Source organism: Lolium perenne, chromosome 5 (assembly GCF_019359855.2).
Source record: "Lolium perenne isolate Kyuss_39 chromosome 5, Kyuss_2.0, whole genome shotgun sequence".
Classification (NCBI taxonomy): Eukaryota; Viridiplantae; Streptophyta; class Magnoliopsida; order Poales; family Poaceae; genus Lolium; species Lolium perenne.
This window is the reverse complement of record NC_067248.2, coordinates 251,828,330-251,834,462: the sequence shown is the minus strand read 5'-3', so window position 1 is coordinate 251,834,462 and position 6,133 is coordinate 251,828,330. Positions and strand designations below refer to the sequence as shown.

The 6,133-nt window shown below is 41.2% G+C and overlaps 1 long non-coding RNA gene across 1 annotated transcript; it reads left to right on the top strand.

Moving 5' to 3' along the window:
• Positions 1-3,600: 3,600 nt before the first annotated feature.
• LOC139831704 (uncharacterized) lies at positions 3,601-4,397 on the top strand. The gene is made up of 2 exons (XR_011746134.1): positions 3,601-3,791; positions 3,880-4,397. It is a non-coding gene; the product is annotated as an uncharacterized lncRNA (long non-coding RNA).
• The last annotated feature ends 1,736 nt before the right edge of the window (positions 4,398-6,133 follow it).

Sequence of the window (6,133 nt, the reverse complement as noted above, 5' to 3'; positions counted from 1 at the left end):
ATATTTATGCGGACAGTAATTTTAATTTAATCTTTGAATCGCTTATCGGAATGATTCATATAATATACCGTTGGATTCGTACAGTAATTTATCATCTTTTTCGTGTTCATTGTTTTTCCAAATTCTCTATTGTTTAAATATAATTTTCAATATACAAAATAGTATTTTCACGGATTTCACTAATTCCGTGGAGTTTTTGAGGTCTAATTTCTAAACGGTTCATCGGATTGATGCATATGATATGCCATTGGAAAGCTGTTGACTAGGCGCAACTTTTTCATATAGATCATTTTCCCCAATTCTTTACAGTTAAAGAGCAGATTTGAAGAAAAACATAATTCTACTTTCCGAAACATTAGAATTAAATGTTTATGCGAACAGTATTTTTAATTTAATCTTTGAATCGCTTATCGGAATGATGCATATAATATACTATTGGATTCGTATAGTAATTTCACATCTTTTTCGTGTTCATTGTTTTTCCAAATTCTTTATTATTTAAAATTAATTTCGAATATACAAAACAACATTTTCGCAGATTTCACTAATTTCGTGCAGTTTTTGAGGTCTAATTTCCAAACGGTTTATTGGATTGGTTCATATGATATGCCATTGGAAAGCTATTGACTAGGCGCAACTTTTTTATATATATAATTTTCACCAATTATTCACAGTTTAAGAGCAGATTTGAAAAAACATGATTCTACTTTCTGAATTTCTTATTTTTATTTACTGTTTTTTGGGATTTATTTCCGAACCACTTGTCGGAATGTTCCAACTGAAATTTTGTTGAAAAGATATTGATTAGGTGCAACTTTTTCGTGTTGAATTTTTACAAATAACTTCCTGGTACAATGTGAACTTCAGGACGTTACGAAGTGAACTGTCATTTTGACCAAAGTGAATTTCAACAAAATGTAGTTGTACGACGTATTTTGAAGTGAACTTCCATGAGATGGAAAGTGTACTTCCACGCGGTACAAAGTGAAATTCATATTTTACAAAAGTGAATTCCCACAAGAAGTAATTTTATCGGCGTGCAAAAAGGTGAACTTCTACGTGGTGCCAAGAGAACTTCCTCGTAGTGTACAAAGTGAACTACTGTTTTAACCTAAGTGAATTTTGACAAAAAAAAGTATTTCAGCTTGTTTGACAAAACGTAATGTGAACTTTCGAAAATGATGTGAACTTCCGGAAAAAGTAAAGTGAACTTCCGAAAAAAAGTTAAGTGAACTTCCGAAAAATGAAGTGAACTTCCCGAAAATGAAGTGAACTTCCCAAAAAAGTAAAGTGAACTTCCGAAAAATAAAGTGAACTTTCCAAAAAAGAAGTGAACTTCCGGGAAAAGTAAAGTGAACTTCCAAAAAAACTAAAGTGAACTTCTGAGAAATGAAGTGAACTTCCCGAAAAATGAAGTGAACTTCCGAAAAAAGTAAAGTGAACTTCCGAAAAATGAAGTGAACTTCCCAAAAAAATGAAGTGATCTTCCCAAAAAAGTAAAGTGAACTTCCGAAAAATGAAGTGAACTTCCCAAAAAAATGAAGTGAACTTCCGAAAATAGTAAAGTTAACTTCCAAAAATGAAGTGAACTTCCCAAAAAATGAAGTGAACTTCCAAAAAAGTAAAGTGAACTTCCGAAAAATGAAGTGAACTTCCCAAAAAAGAAAAGTGAACTTCCGAAAAATGAAGTGAACTTCCCAAAAAAGTGGAGTGAACTTCCGAAAAATGAAGCGAACTTCCAAAAAATGAAGCGAACTTTCAAAAATGAGTTCGGCGGTATGTGGCGTGGGTTTGATAGTAGGCGGGATGGAGTCGGCGGGAGGTAAGGTAGGGTGGGGTCATCGAGAGGTGGTGTGGGTGGGATCTTCGGAAGTTGGAGGTGTGGGGTTGGTGGGTGGTGGTGGTGGGGTAGTGTCGACGAGAGGTAGGGTGGGGTCGACGGGCGGTGGGGTTGGCGGGCGGTAGCTAGGTGGGGTGGGGTTGGCGGGAGGTGGGTGGGTTGGGCCGGCGGAAGGTTGGATGGGATTGGGTGGTTCTGTCGGGTTTAGAAGGTCTTTAGAGATGGGTTGTAGAATAACTAGTCTATAACATCCTTTGTGGGGGGGGGTTCTAGAATAGCTATTCTAGAACCACTCTTACGGGGGGCTCGAGAATAGTCTTGCTCTATATATATATATATATATATATATATATATATATATATATATATATATATATATATATATATATATATATATATATATATATAGGTAAATTAACTGGTGCTCCATGATGCCCGGGCACCATACGTAGATACGCGTATTTTTGCTTTGTAGTACACATACCTGAGGGTATGCATACTCAAGTGATACATGGTGGCTAGCTATGCATAGCTATACAACCGTCCGATTTACTATAGAGAGCACCGCGAGATCACAAATTTTTAACGGAAAATGTAACCGCCGTCGTGAGTAGCATATCTGCTCATTTTAATCCTCAAGCGCGGTGGTTGATCGCGTAGCTATTCTCCTGCTGGAACCAGCTCCTCTAACGTTGAGGAGCAAAGTCGGTGAAAATAGTGTGGTAAAGTCGAGCACGTAGCAATAAGTACCATATTTTGTGATGCAATTAAATACTGTAGATAATTACTGTAGCTACAAAAGTTTGAACTGAATTTTATTTCACCTGAATTTTACCTGTATGTAGTTAATCTCAATGCATAATATAAATTTTTATTATGTAGAATAATTTCAATTGTTTTGATCCAAAATCATACAGTTAGGAAGAAGAGAAGTCAGGCTACTATAGCTTACCTGACTTTGTAGCTCAACGTTAGAGGATCCCGTCCCCCTATTCTCCACCCATTCTCCTTCCCAACCCCATCCACCCACCTCACGAGGTCGAAGACTCCGCCCCTCTCCTTCAGCCGGCGGCTTCCCCCCCGCGGCAGCACGGGGCGACCAGGCTCCCCATGCTCACCTCGGCGTCTCCTTCCCGCGCATCAAACTGGACGGCCTCGTGCCAGCCGCCGCGCCCGCTCCGGCCTCGGCGCCGGCAAGAGTGGCGGAGGTGGGCATCCTGACGGTGGCGGACGCGAGAAGGTGTTGCGCATCACGCAGATGGAGGCGGCGCGCACGGGTGCGGGCGTGCCGCGTGGGTGCCGTGCCCTACGCCGAGTTCCTCAGGATCTGCTGCGACGCCGCGGGGGCGGACGCCGGCCTCACCGTCGCGCGTGCTCGATGAGTCCGGACCCATCGTGCTCGGCAAGAACGTCTAACGCATGCCGAGAGATGGTACGACCACTCCCCCTTTCCCCACTACCCCCTCCATTCTCTGCGTCAAAACAATTTCTGTGACCTAAACGTTGCTTGATCTCTCTGTTTTCCCCATCCTTTTTGGTCCATATGTCAATATTCAGGGCTCCTATGTCCTTCTTCGATTCCTCTTCGAGTGGGGCATCTTGATTAGAATAAGTCAGAAATTACTTGTCTGAATTTGTTGCTCGCGACGTTGCTCTACATGATTTTTTTTTGTGTGAATCTGTTGCTCTCGATCATCTTGTTTACACGTTAATAAATGCGTGTCTGCAGCAGCAACGCTGCTTGGAAATGCATAGGGGGCGCAGGTCATGGATACAGTCGGCAATAGCCCAGATGCACCGTCAACAGGCTCTACCTTAGGGAGTAGCTAGGAGGTTGACCTGAAGCCACACATCACATTTGTAATTGCAATTGCAAGACTGCTGAATAAAGAGGAAGGACCAAAGAACCATTTTTGATCAGGAAGTGCCTCTACGTCATGCACGTTTGGCTGTAAGTTTTGCAGCTATCTTTTGTCCCATAGCATCCTTTGCTATCTCTGAATGGCCAAACAATTTGATTTTTCTGAATAATGGCCAAGTCGTTCGAGGGAGGAGAAACTGCTCGGCTCCACGGACGCCAGCGTGCGGCCAGCCAGGAAGAGGCGCCCCGTGCGTTCCCGTCGGAGAAAGAATACCCCGGTCCTCTCGCCTGCATCTACAACATGCCGTTCACTGCTCGTCCCTCTTGCAACGCCTGACGCCCTTCCATCTTCCTCCCCAGGTCGGCCGCTCTTGCAGCACACACACATCCCCAAGGCAGGGAGATGGCTCATGCGGCCATGGATTTTTGTTTGCTTCACCAGATGGACTTCTGCTTTATCTTCCTTTTTTACTGCTTGATGTTCAGTCCACGACCTGTTTCTGCTAATGCTTGCTTGTGTGGATTTCTGAACCTATTCATTATGTAGCAAAGGCTTGTAAATTTTTTTGTCTTCAGTCCTGAATCTGTTCATGTATCTGAATCTAGCAGTGCAAATCTCCGATCAACATCGGAATAGTCAGAGTTGTTAATAATATGGAGCATCATGCTCCATGTGTATCTTTTTCTTGTCTTCAACTTATTCACTCGCTTACCAAGTGTTGGCTGTCGTGCTACACTGTAAACAGAAAATGCAGAAAGTGACGTCATGTCAACTACGTACAAACCAAAGGAGCCTAGTTTAGGGCGAATCAACCAGCTAAACAGTTGCTTCACAAGAATAACTGTAATTTCAAACGTAATATAGACTGTAATCCCATCGAAAATGCCAAACGGAACCTGGGTACGCGCGCACCCAGTTATGAAAAATTCAAAAAAATGAAAGTTTCAAAAAAATGTGAAGTAAAATTTTGCATGTTCATATTATATTGATACCTACCCGTGTGCGTTTTCACGAAGAAATAACATTGTATGTGGCCTACACAAAAATGACAAAATGCAATTTTCGGATCCTGTGAATAGTACAAATTCCTATTCACTATTGTCATTAGGTCATTTTGTCATTTTTGTGTAGGCCACATACAATGATATTTTTTCGTGAAAACGCACACGAGTAAGTATCAACATAATATGTACATGCAAAATTTTACTTCACATTTTTTTGAAACTTTTAAATATCGTTTTTTCATTTTTTGGAAAACTGGGTACGCGCATACCTAGGTTCCAAACGTGCCTGTCGGTAATCCCATTCTTTTTGCTTCATCATTTTCTATGTTTCCAGTAGCAAAACCATTGCCAGTGACAACTGTAATTTCAAACGCAGTAATATCATTGTATTTGCTTCATCATTTTCTATGTCTCCAATAGCAGGTGCCACGCATGGATCACTCTACGCATGCAAACTAAAGAGCCAATACTATATGAAAGTGTAGAAACAAAAGTAAAACTCATGTGTATTATCAAATGTATTTATTTTTGTACTACAGTTGAAGTTGCACTTCAATTTTTGCTCAGATTCTACATTGTAGAAATGCAACATTACATTTCGGCCAGCAAGCTAACGGATGTAACGTCTTATTCGATGGTCACTTCAGCTGCCATTTGAGTTGCAATTTGCAGTGTCCCATTCGATGGCCATTTTACTTCAGTAGGAAGTGTAAAACATACAGCTAAATTGTTATTTGAGTTGCAACATGCTTAACTGCCATTTGAGTTGCAATTTGCAATGTCCCATTCGCTGGCCAGTTCAGCTGCCAGCGTATCATCTGTACTATCATCGGTACAAGGGAATAGAGCATGTAGGTTCAGCATGCCAAAACAAACGCCTGTGAGAATGGTAGTTTCAATTTTCAAACGCAATGGTAGTTTCAATTTTCAAACGCAGTTTAGACGGGGCATGTCAAAGCCAGGCTCCAAGCATTCAAATGCTCCCTTCACAAAGGATGCTATAATTTGACCGGTTGTTTTAATCTGTTTTTAGCTATAATGGCATAAGTTCTCAAAAGAATTCGCAACCTTCAAAAACCAACGCATGCTGCAATTACATGTGTAGAAAAAAGTGTATTTTACCATTCAGGTTGCAATTACATGTGTACAAAAAGTGTAGTACAATGTTTTTGCTTTTGAACGTCTGCAATTACAGCTAGCATCACTTGAGCAGCCCAACGTCTCCAAACGGGGTAGTAGCAGCCGTTAAGTTCATTCCTTTGCCAGCCATGGGAACCTTGATCCCTTCATTTTTCAGCTCACTATATCCAATGGCCATGGAGGTGTGCATAGCTAGCCACCATGGTAATTTTTGAAGTAAAAACAGTATGGAGGATAAGAAGCTTAACTAAATTACCTGATACCAGAAGCAGGCCACGGTTAGAGGA